Genomic DNA, 12,484 nt, shown 5'->3' with positions numbered 1-12,484 from the left:
TGCTGTTTTTGTATCACTGCCTGCCTGCGCTCATGTTCCAGATCCTCCTGCATTTTTAGTGTGCACAATTGACCTGATTTGAGCTATAGGTGAACATGGGGGACACGTCATTGAAAAGGAGGACAAGTTAATTGATTTATTTTATGTTCAGTTTTTACTACAGGGCAGAGGCACTGAAACAGATTCTCAGTGCAGTAGTAGTAGTGGCAGAACTCTCTTCTGTCTTCATGGTGTTTCGCAGTACTGAGGTTTATATGAATGCTGCGGGGATGGTGACGGGGCAGTGAATGGGATGGCAGTGGCGGTGACGGTGACGGGGCGGTGAAGGGAAAGGCGGTGATGGGGCGGTGCAGAGGATGGTGGGCCAGGGACAGTGCAGTGACGGGGACAGATTTTTTCCCCGTGTCATTCTCTAACTGTATGTACTTGTATTGCAAGACATTGCTTGTATATCAAGTTAAAATTTAATAAAATGTTTTGTTTGTCTTGCAAACCAAGTTACTTGCAATCCAAGGTTTTTCTGTATATTGTTTGTACTGGGAGGGAAGGGGGTCAGCTATCTGCAGTCCTAAGGACTCTAGTCTGCACTTTTGACCTTTGTTTTTCCTTTGTCTGCTTCCTGCAACTGCTTTGGTGCAGGGGGGGATCCAGACACACTGGCACCAGTAACCTACCAGATACTTTGGATTCAGCTTCTGGGAGTTTCTGGAAAGGAGCTCAGCTAGAAGCAAGGAGGGTGTTGGATTATTCTGGACCGGTGGAAATAAAATAATTATTTTGTGGGCAGGCAAACTACTAAGACTGAAATTAAAAACCCATCTCCGCCCCATCCCTGCAGCTCTTTCCCCATCTCCATCCTGTGTACAGGGAGTGGTGTATCTCTCCCACTCTCTCTACTGCCCTATCCAACATTTTTCCCTTTCTCATCCCCGGATCATGTGCAGCATTTTTCACTATTACCCACCGGCCCCATGCCCAACATTTCTCCTTCTATCACCCCTCTCCAGCACCATGCCACATCCCTCCCTCCATCACTATGTCCAACATTCCTCCCCCTTGCATCCCCTTCAATCTGTCCCTCTGTTCCCTCTCCACCACTATATCCAACATTTCTCCCTCTCATCCTTCTCTTCCCTATATATCTCTACCTCACTCTTCTCTCTCTATGCCCAATAATTTTCCTCTTTCTTCCTTTCCCCATGTGCACCATCTTTCCCTCTCACATACTCATCCCCAACAATTCTCCCTTTCTATCCCCTCCCTTGTGTCCCAAGTTCATGCCTCCTCCCTCCCTTCTGTGTCCTGAGTTTGTGTGTCCCCCCACCTTCCAATCTTTGTTCCAAATTCATGCCTCTCCTATGTCCCAAAGTGCTCCCCCCCAATCTTTTTTTCTCCCTTTGTCCCACGTTATCCTTTCTCTCCCTTAATTGTTCAGGGTTGTCCAGCTGGGCATGCACCCCTCTGCTGAAGTCAGATCAGCACTGGCAGCTTCCCTCACAATTGCAGCTGTCCATGAGTCCAGCAGGCACCCTCCTTCCCTATCGCCTGCAGTCCCCCACCCTTGCACCAGCCCCCCTCTGCCGAAGCCGACTGAAGGGCTTCCCTCTGATGTCAGAACTGATGTCAGAGGTAAGCCTTTCTGATCAGCCGGCTGCTCCTTATCTTCAGCACCAGCTGCACTTGTTTGCTGGGACAGCGTGCAGTGGCTCTTGCACAGTTAATAAAATAAGTTCAATATAAAACTATTCGAGGCTTGTGCAGATGAAATCAGATGGTTTGCAGAACTGAGTCGCCGCCTAAGACCAGACTCCTGGAGCTGAGGATGGAAGGCACCGAGCCCCCCAACCCGATAGCCCGGGATGTTTGGTGGCCACGAGCTAGTCCAGCAAGGACCGAGGCATGTATTTGAAAAGAGAAATCTCGCTGAGTCACCAAGTCATACAGAGCGATGCATGAGGAGCCCACCAAATAATTGGAGCCCTGAGGTACCGGGAACCACCGGAACAAAAGTGACTGCTGTAGCGTTATAATGGGAAAGCAAGCCAAAGTTCCCAGTGGAGTCAGCAACAGGGATCCTGTAACCTGTACAGAATCCCATACTCTTGGTCATGGGGACTGAAGAAGAAAGCAAACCTGAGACTGTGACCCATCGCCCTAGTCACTGGGAAGACAGTATCGCGGGGGCAGGGACCGAGATCACAGGGATGGGATGGCACCAGGGGCCAAATTTTTTCCCCCGTGTCATTCTCTACTTCCCAGTTCAATTTTTGTCTACATATTTTTATTTCTAATTTGTGATCCTTTGTTCTGTATTTGGTGAGGGTTTCTTGGTGTGATTGGTGGTAGAGAGTTGCGCGGGGACAGAAATCCCACCCGTCCCCACCCGTCCCCGCCAAAATCCCACCCATCCCCACCCGTCCCCGTGAGGAATCCCTCCGTCCCCACCCGTCCCCGTGAGGAATCCCTCCGTCCCCACCCGTCCCCGCGAGGAATCCCCTCCATCCCCACCCGTCCCCGCGAGGAATCCCCTCCGTCCCCACCCGTCCCCGCGAGGAATCCCCTCCGTCACCATCCTTCCCTATAAACTTCAGAAATAGTTATTTTATTTAATTATGCTACTGAATTAAAGGCTCTGGTAGAGACCCATTTACAAATAAGCAAAGAGACTATTAATTTGGAAATATTAATTGGGAAGAATACATACTTTGTAAATGGGTTTCTACCAGAACCTCTAATGTAAATATAAAATATAAATACTCAGCTGATGAGAACCCACAAACTGTCAGCTGAGGACTTCCTTTGCAGTTGGCCTGGGGTCCCTTTTGCCAAGCTTGGCAGGCAGCAGTAGCGTCCCTGAGTCACAGATGCTGGCACCTCAGTGGCTCATGGATGCTGCCAGCGACTGCTGCGCTTGGTGGAGGGGAGTTCTGACCATCTCTAGAGGAGGTCCTCTGCTGGCGGTGCTTGGGGATCCCCACCAGTCACAGCAAGGGCCAACAAGTACTTCAACACTGTAGAAATAAAACCAGAAATGCATTTCCTTTTCTTTTGAACACAAAACAAAGATATCTGCCATATACATTTCCCAAGGCAGATGACTCTATGCAATGTCACCTCGGTAACAAAATACAAAAATAGACAAATACACCCCCTCCCTTTTTACTAAACCACAATAGTAGGTTTTAGCACAGGGAGTTACGCTGAATGCCTCGCGCTGCTCTCAATGCTCATAGGCTCCCTGCGCTAAAAAACAATATTGCGGTTTAGTAAAAGGGAGCCATAGTGCAAAATATAGACAGCAGATATAAATTCTCAAAACAGACACATTTTGATCACTATATTGAAAATAAAATCATTTTTCCTATCTTTGCTGTTTGGTGATTTCATGAGTCTCTGGTTGCACTTTCTTCTTCTGACTGTGCATCCAATCTTTCTTCCTTTCTTTCAGCCTCCTGTATGTTTCCTCTCCTCCAGACCTCATTCTCTCCCCCAACTTTTTCTTTCTGTCTCCCTGTTCCCCCTTCTTTCTGTCTCTCTGTCTGCCCCCTTTCTTTCTTTCTCCGTGCCCTCCCCCAAGCCACTCGGTTTGCTGCCACCGCCATCGGGGAATAGTCCCCAAGCCACCGCTGTCCCAAGCTTTCCCTGCAGAAGCGTCGCGCTGACCAGCATTCCGCTCCCTGACGTCAATTCTGACGTAGGAGAGGAAGTTCCGGGCCAACAAGGCATTTCTCCTCATTCCATCCAGCCTGAGCCCCATCTCTCCTTGATCCAGCATTTCCCTTCTGTGTCTGTCAGAATTACCATTCCACCTATTTTCCAGCATCACCCTTCTTTGTGTCCATCTCACCTATATCCGTATCTCACCACTTTTTCAGAATCTTCATTTGTCTCTGTCCTTGTCTTTACCCCATATTCACCATTTGCCCTTTCAATGTCTTTATCTCCCCCCCCCACACACACTTTTTCAGCATTACTTCTATGTCTCTATTTCACCTCCTCTTCATGTCCCCTCTGTATCTCTATCCTTATTCAGAAGGTCCTGTTTACCCTTTCTCTTCTTTGTGTCACTATCTCCATTTTCAGCTTTCCCCCCTTTTCCTTTGTTACTGCACCCTGTAGCCAGAATCTTTCCACCCTCTCTCCACTCCGGCCCAGCCCAGTATGAAATATTTCCTTTTGTTTCTCTCCCCTCTCTCTTCTCCTCCCTCACCCACGAGTCCTGCATCTGGCCCTCTCCCTTCTACCTGCACCTGGCAACACCCCCCTGCTCCGTGGCTCTCTAAAGCAACTCGTCAGCAGCGGTGATCAAGACAAGCTGCCGACATCGAGGCCTTCCCTCTACGAGTCCCACCTTTGTGGAAAAAGGAAGTTGAAACAAGCGGGACTCGCAGAGGGTAGGCCCCGACGCCAGAAGCTTGTGTCGATCGTTGCTGCTGAGTTGCCGAAGAGAGCCGCAGGTAGAAGGGAGAGGGAGATAGGAAGGCTGTAGAAGCTCCGGAGCATGACACCGAACCCGGCCAGGATGATTTCTTTTTCAGGCTGCTGCTGCCGCTGCCATCCCCCCACCCGAAATGACAAAAAACAGCCTAATGCCCGCGTCGGGAAATAGCCATGCTGAGCAGTGAGCTCAGCACGTACACAGATGAAAGCCTTGCTTGCTGATTGGTCCGGCGGCACGGTGGGGCGGGGCCGCCGGACCAATCAGCAAGCAAGGCTTTCATCTGTGTACGTGCTGAGCTCACTGCTCAACATGGCTATTTCCCGACGCGACGCCAGACTTGTAAGCTGCATGCTTGCATCGCCAGAATTTAGGTAGGTTGTTTTCATCCCCGTGGGAGTCCCGTGGGCAAGGGGGCGTCCCCGTGGGAGTCCCGTGGGTCAGGGGGGCATCCCCGTGGGAGGCCAGGGGGCGTCCCCGTGGGAGTCCCGTGGGCCAGGGGGGGAACCCGTGGGATCCCCGCGGGACCCGCGGGATCCCCGCGATCCCCGTTCCCGTGCAGACCTCTAATTGGTGGTGGGGAGATTGGAGGGGAAGCAGAAAGGAGAGGGAATTGGGGGAGGGACTTCTTTGTTTTCTGCCCTAGGTCCTAGCATGTCTAACACCAGCCCTGACCCTTGCTGTACAGTGTAGTAGGTATGGATCCCCAAGCCCCACCAGGAGGCCCCATCTCTCGAGTTGCAACCCAGCCCGAGCATAGCATAGCATAGCTATGAAGATGGCCAGAACTCCCTTCAACTAAGTTTAAGTTCAAATACAATGTGCACATTGTAGCACATCTGCATAGTTTACATATGGCAAAATTCTAGATAGTGAGAACAAGAGAAAAAGACTAGTGTATAGAGAATAGGTGATAGGAAAGTGAAGAGAGAGCGATAATCTCTCATGCAGGCTGCTATCCCAGTCACATCTTGGAGGGGGGCTGGCAGGTAAAGGGATCAAGGGAGTGAAAGATCATTGTTCATAAGTATCCTTGTATAAAAATGTCTTAAGAGCGGATTTAAACTTATCTGGATATGTTTCTAAATGGAGATGAGAGAGGAGTGCATTCCTTAGGGAGGAAGCTGTCAGTGAGAAAATACTACTGTGGATGGATTCATAGGTAATTTGCCTAGTGGTTGGAACAACAAGTAGATTTTGTTGGAGTGATCGAAGAGTGTGAGAAGGCAGATATAGGATTAATAATTGATTGAGTTAAGATTGGGAATGTACTTGACAGGTTTTAAATACTAACAGTAAGATTTTGCAGGTTAATCTGTGAGTTATAAGGAGCTAATGTGCAGATTTCAAAAGTGGAGTCACGTGATTAAATTTTTTTTGCCCCTGCAATCAATTTTATTGGAGTGTTTTGAATTAATTGAAGTTGCCAAATATCTTTGCCTCTAATACCTTGGTAGAGGGCATTGTAGTAATCCAGATGAAGTGAATGGACCAAAATGTTAAGTAAAGAAGGGTAAAGAAGTTGTGTGAGTGAGCAAATCATGAGAAGTTTGAAAAAACAGCGTTCAACAACTGAAGAGATTTGTGTTTGGAAAAGCACAATTACTTACCGTAACAGGTTATCTGGAGACAGCAGGCAGATAGTTTCACACTTGTGGATGACATCATCCACAGAGCCCGGTACGGACAGTGAAAAGTGCCCCACAACTTTTTTTAATCTAATTTTTATTTAATTTTCAACACTTATACATCAAACAAAACAGAACAAATCGAGCCACACGTTTGCTCTTCACAGTAGCTCCAAAGAAGAACCAATTCAATAACCAATACAGTCCCACCCCCCAATACACCCCAATAACCAATACAGTCCCACCCACCCAAACCCCACCCCCTCACAGTATACCAGCACTTTAAGAATTCATATGCTTTTAGACTGCCCACACCGTGCATGTGCAACTGCCTTCCCACCCGACTAGGGCTCGCAGTATCTCAGTTCCGTAAGCAAGCTATGCAGCTAACCAGGGGAGGAATGTGAGAATATCAGTTCATAGTCATAAGCATGCGAGACAAACGCGTGCCAACATTTCAGAGCGGACAACTGAGCACAAAACATGAGCGCGCCGCTCTAAAAGCTTCTTTTAAAGGGCTCCGACGGGAGTGGGTGTGTGGGAAACCCCCCCCAGTTTACTTAATAGTGTTGGCGCTGCCGTTGGGGGTGGTTTTGGGGGGTTGTAACCCCCCCATTATACAGAAAACTTAACTTTTCCAAAAAAATAGGTAAAAAGTTAAGTTTTCTGTATAATGTGGGGGGGTTACACCCCCACCCCCCCAACATGGCAGTGCGAACACTTATGTGGACTGAGGACCAAGTGACTGTTTTGCAAATTTCATCAATGGGAGAGGATTGTAAGAAAGCCACTGAGGCTGCCATCGCTCAAATTTTGTGTGTCGTAACACATCTCTTGAGTTGCAACCCGGCCCGAACATACCAGAAGGAAATACGTACAGGTTGCTAGCCATGTGGAAATAGTTCTCTTGGTGACAGGTCGGCCCAGTTTGTTGGGATCAAAGGAGATGAACAGTTGAGGTGAAGTCCTGTGTAGTTTAGTCCTGTTCAAATAGTACATCAAGGCACGCTTACAGTCCAATGTATGAAGAGTTGCTTTTCCAGGATGAGAATGAGGCATTGGAAAGAAGAATGGAAGCACAATAGATTGATTCAGATGAAATTCCATGACAACCTTTGGAAGAAATTTAGGATGAGTGCTTGAAGCTCACTGACTCGATGAACAGAAGTAACAGCGATCAAGAAAAGTACTTTCCAAGTAAGGAACTTGAGATGAGTAGATGCTAGTGGCAGTGGCTCAAAGGGTGGTTTCATCAACTTGGCAAGAATTACATTAAGATCCCAGACAACTGGAGGAGGCTTCAGCAGAGGTTTGGAATTAAAAAGTTCTTTCATAAACCTAGAAAGCAGAGGATGAATTGCCAGAGGTTTATTGTCGACAGGAGTATGGAAAGCACTAATAGCATTGAAGTGGACTCTGACTGAAGTGGTTTTGAGACCAGAAGTGGAAAGATGGAGAAGGTAATCCAGAACTGAAGGAAGTGAAGAGGATGAAGGTTCTTGGTGATGAAGAGAGGTAAAATGTGTCCACTTTTGTTGAAAGCTTGGCTGGGTAGATGGTTTTCTGGATGCAGCAATAATGGCTTGAACAGGATCAGAGAGGTGAAAATCTGTTGAAGTTACACCGAAAGGTACCAAGCTGTCAAATGTAGAGATGCAGATTAGGATGTAACATGGAAACTGGAATAAGCACAAACAACATCAACGCAGGTGCCATAAGGCAGTAAAAGTGGCAAAAAGAAACTACGAGGAAAAAATAGCCAAGGAGGCGAAAAACTTCAAGCCGTTCTTTAGATATATTAAAGGGAAACAACCCGCAAAGGAAGCAGTGGGACTGTTGGATGACCAAGGAATAAAGGGAGCACTAAAGGAGGACAAAGCAATCGCCGATAGACTGAACACATTTTTTGCGTCTGTATTTACCAAAGAGAATATACACTGCATACCGGAACCCATCAGGCTATATGCTGGAAGTGAAAACGGGAAACTGACAGGGTTTATGGTCAATCTAGAAGAGGTATACAGGCAGATCGATAGGCTGAAGAGCAATAAATCCCTGGGACCGGATGGCATCCATCCGAGGGTCATCAAGGAACTGAAAGGGACCATAGATGAACTGCTTTAACTAATAGCCAATCTGTCGATCAAAACAGGAAAGATTCAAGAGGACTGGCAAATGTTACACTGATCTTCAAAAAAGGTTCGAAGGGGGACCTGGGAAACTACAGACCGGTGAGTCTGACCTCGGTACCGGGAAAGATGGTAGAAGTGCTGATAAAAGACCGCATCATTGATCACCTTGACGGACACGGTCTGATGAGGACCAGCCAGCACAGTTTCAGCAAAGGCAGATCTTGTTTGACAAACTTGCTGCACTTCTTCGAGGGAGTAAATAGGCAGATAGACAAGGGCGACCCAGTCGACATTGTATATCTGTACTTTCAGAAGGCGTTTGACAAGGTTCTGCATGAACGACTACTTTGGAAAATTGCAAGCCATGGAATCAAGGGAGAACTAATCACGTGGATTAAAAACTGGCTGGAGCATAGGAAACAGAGAGTGGGGGAAAATGGGCAATACTAGGACTGGAAGAGCATCACCAGTGGGGTGCCGCGATGCTTGGACCCGTACTCTTCAACATCTTTATAAACAATCTGGACATAGGTACGACGAGCGAGGTGATTAAATTTGCGGACGACACGAAGTTATTCAGAGTAGTGAAGATGCAGGGGGATTGCGAAGATCTATAGCGTGACATAATCAGGCTCGAGGAATGGGCATCGACATGGCAGATGAGGTTCAACATGGATAAGTGTAAAGTGATGCATGTCAGTAACAAAAAACTCAAACACGAGTACAAGATGTCCGGGGCAGTATTTGGAGAGACTTCCCAGGAATGGGACTTGGGAGTTCCTGATCGACAAGTCGATGAAGCCGTCTACGCAATGTGCGGCAGTGGCGAAAAGGGCGAACAGAATGCTAGGAATAATAAAGAAGGGGATCACGAACAGATCGGAGAATGTTATCATGCCGCTGTACCGGGCCATAGTGCGTCCTCACCTGGAGTACTGCGTACAGCACTGGTCATCATACATGAAGAAGGACCCGGTACTACTCGAGAGAGTCCAGAGAAGAGCGACTAAGATGGTTAAGGGGTTGGAGGAGCTGCCGTACAGCGAAAGATTAGAGAAACTGGACTTCTTCTCCCTCGAACAGAGGAGATTGAGTGGGGACATGATCGAAACATTCAAGGTACTGAAGGGGATAGACTTAGTAGATAACGACAGGTTGTTCACCCTCTCCAAGGTAGGGAGAACGAGAGGGCACTCTTTAAAGTTGAAAAAGGGGATAGATTCCGTACAAATGTAAGGATGTTCTTCTTCACCCAGAGAGTGGTGGAAAACTGGAATGCTCTCCCGGAGGCTGTCATAGGGGAAAATACCCTCCAGGGATTCAAGACAAAGTTACACAAGTTCCTACTGAACAAGGACGTACCCTGGTAGGGCTAGTCTCAGTTGGGGCGCTGGTCTTTGACCATAAGGGCCGCTGCTTGAGCGGACTGCTGGGCATGATGGACCACTGGTCTGACCCAGCAGCGGCATTTCTTATGTTCTTATGGATCCTTGACTCTGAGTAGAGATGGAAAGATCTGTATCGGAATTAGATCCTTGACAGTCAGCTGAAGTAGAAGGGAGAACCAAGGTTGTCTGGGCCATCGAAGAGCTATTAGGATCATGGTGGCTGATTCTCTCTTGAATTTGACCAAGGTTTTCAGAATGAGATGGATTGGTGGAAATGCATATAGGAACTTGTTCGTCCATTCCAGATGTTGCAGCACGTATTGTCTGAAGCAAAATTGAGGCAGCTTGTGATCAAGGGGAAATGCAAAGAGGTCTATCTGTGGAGTTGCTCATAACTGTAAAATGTGACAGAGTACTCTGGAGTTGAGGATTCATTCGTGTGGCTGAAGGAATCTGAATTTGTCGGCCATGATATGCTGTTTCCCTTGAATATATATAGAAATATATTGCAAGGAATTGCCCAATTTCAAATGCGTTGAGCTTCTTGGCAAAGAATAAGAGAGCCCATACCGCCCTGTTTGTTGATGTAATATATTGTTACTTGGTTGTCTGTTCAAACTAGGACAACGTGGTTGGACAGAGCATTTTGAAAAGTGATGACAGCATTTTGAATGGCTTTTAATTCAAACAGGTTGATGTGTAATGATTTCTCCTGCGGATTACAGAATCCTTGCACTTGAGACCATCCAGGTGAGCCCCCCAAGCATACATGGACGTATCTGTGGTGAGAACTTTTTGATGTGGCGGAACTTGAAAAAGGAGACCCCTGGAAAGATTGACAGATTTTTGAAGTGATGAAGAGACCTTGATCTTCTTGGATAAGGGGTTGGAGGCTTGAGATCTCTGAGAGGCTAGAGACCACTGAGGCACCCTGAGACGTAGGTGAGCGAATGGGGTAACGTGGACTGTGGAAACCATGTGACCTATAAGACTCATCATCTTTCTGGCTGACAGTGTTTGCAGAGTGGAGATTTGGTTGCAGAGATGAATTATGTTGTCTTGTCTCTGTTGAGGAAGATAAGCTCATAACTGAATGGTGTCTAGTATGGCTCCTATAAATTGGAATATAGAACTTTCACATTACCCAAGTCACAGCAGGATCTACTTAAAAAGATTTGAAGATTCATTCATCATGACCTCAGCGGCACTACTCACTGCTGAATTGCTTTTATAGCTGCAAGCTTTACATATCATATCTTCACTAGTCATAAATCTTTCCTTAATATTTATATGCATTTTGTTATTTTTAACTTTTCAAATTTATTAAAAGAATCAGCTTCTCTAGACCGCATAATAGAATGGCTTTAAGATAAGAATAAGCTGGTTCTTTTAATAAATTGGAAAGTTAAAAAATAGCGAAAAGCATATAAAGATTAAGGAAAGATTTATGACCAGTGAAGATATGACACGTAAAGCTTGTAGCTATAGTCATGTATATTTTGTTGAGCTCAACAAGAATACAACTGTATAGGACAAATGTGAGAAAAGCAAGCTTAAACTATATCTAATAACCCACAACATCAGACCAGGATACCCAACCCCCAAAACCGTAAAGCTTGCAGCTATAAAAGCAATTGAGTGGTGAGTGGTGCCGCTGAGGTCATGATGAATGAATCTTCAGATCTTTTTAAGTAGATCCTGTTGTGACTTGGGTAATGTGAAAGTTCTATATTCTGAGTAAGGTTGAATATAAGGGATAAGGACCTGAAGTCTTTATTATTGAGTTCTGAGTCCTACCACCATTTTCAAAAACAATTGAAGACATATTTGTTTCCTAAATAATGATTGCCCTTAATGATTATATGTTTTTTTTTATTTTGTACACTGTATAGAACTTACAAGGTTATGTGGTATAGAAGTTAATTGTTATGTTATATTGTATGTGTCGAGTACTGATGAAATTTTATTAATGATGTAACAGACCCCTTTTTACCTAGCAGCTGGGTTAGGGTTTGACACAAGATTATTTTTATAGGTTGGGCCGTGAGCCGGGACCAGAACTCTTGCTGGCAGTCCGGAGCAAGCTCTCTTCTTAATGACTCAGAACACACCCGTTGTTTGAACCAAAACCAAGTTTATTTTCCTTCTCTCAGGAACAGGAGAGAGGCACTTCTTGAAACTCGGGTACAAACTTAGGATGAGTTGTTATTCATTCTCCAATTGGTTAGACTTCTTTGTAGAATCTGATGGTGGAGATTACCAAAACACAAACTCCCAACGAAGACAGGATCTTTTACAAACTCTGATGATGTCACACATGATTTACAATGCAACCCCCATTCAGAGATCTGTTATGAGCTCTGAGTTCCAGAAAATTAATCCCATGGATGCAAACATACTGGGATATAATCTTTTTAGAAAGGACAGAGATGATCAAAAAGGTGGAGGAGTAGTTCTCTATATAAAGATCGATATTCAAGCGACTGAAATGCAAGGGACCTGGAGAGAGAAAGAAGCGATATTGATCGCTCTGAAAAGAGAAAATGGAACTTCTATCTTATGTGGGTGTAGTCTACAGACCTCCGACTCAATCGCAGCAAATTGATAAAGATCTGATTGTGAATATCCAAAAGTTTGGAAAGAAAGAGGAGGTGCTGCTGTTGGGAGATTTCAACCTGCCGGATGCGGACTGGAAAGTTCCGTCTGCGGAATCAGAAAGAAGTAGGGAGATTGTGGATGCCTTTCAAGAGGTTCTGCTCAGATAAATGGTGACAGAACCCACAAGGGAAAAAGCGATATTGGATCTGGTCCTCACAAATGGAGAGAGTATATCTAATGTACGAGTAGGTGCTTACTTGGGAAGTAGCGATCATCAAACGGTTTGGTTTGATATAACAG

Source organism: Geotrypetes seraphini, chromosome 8 (assembly GCF_902459505.1).
Source record: "Geotrypetes seraphini chromosome 8, aGeoSer1.1, whole genome shotgun sequence".
NCBI classification, from domain to species: domain Eukaryota; kingdom Metazoa; phylum Chordata; class Amphibia; order Gymnophiona; family Dermophiidae; genus Geotrypetes; species Geotrypetes seraphini.
This window is presented reverse-complemented; position numbering follows the sequence as displayed.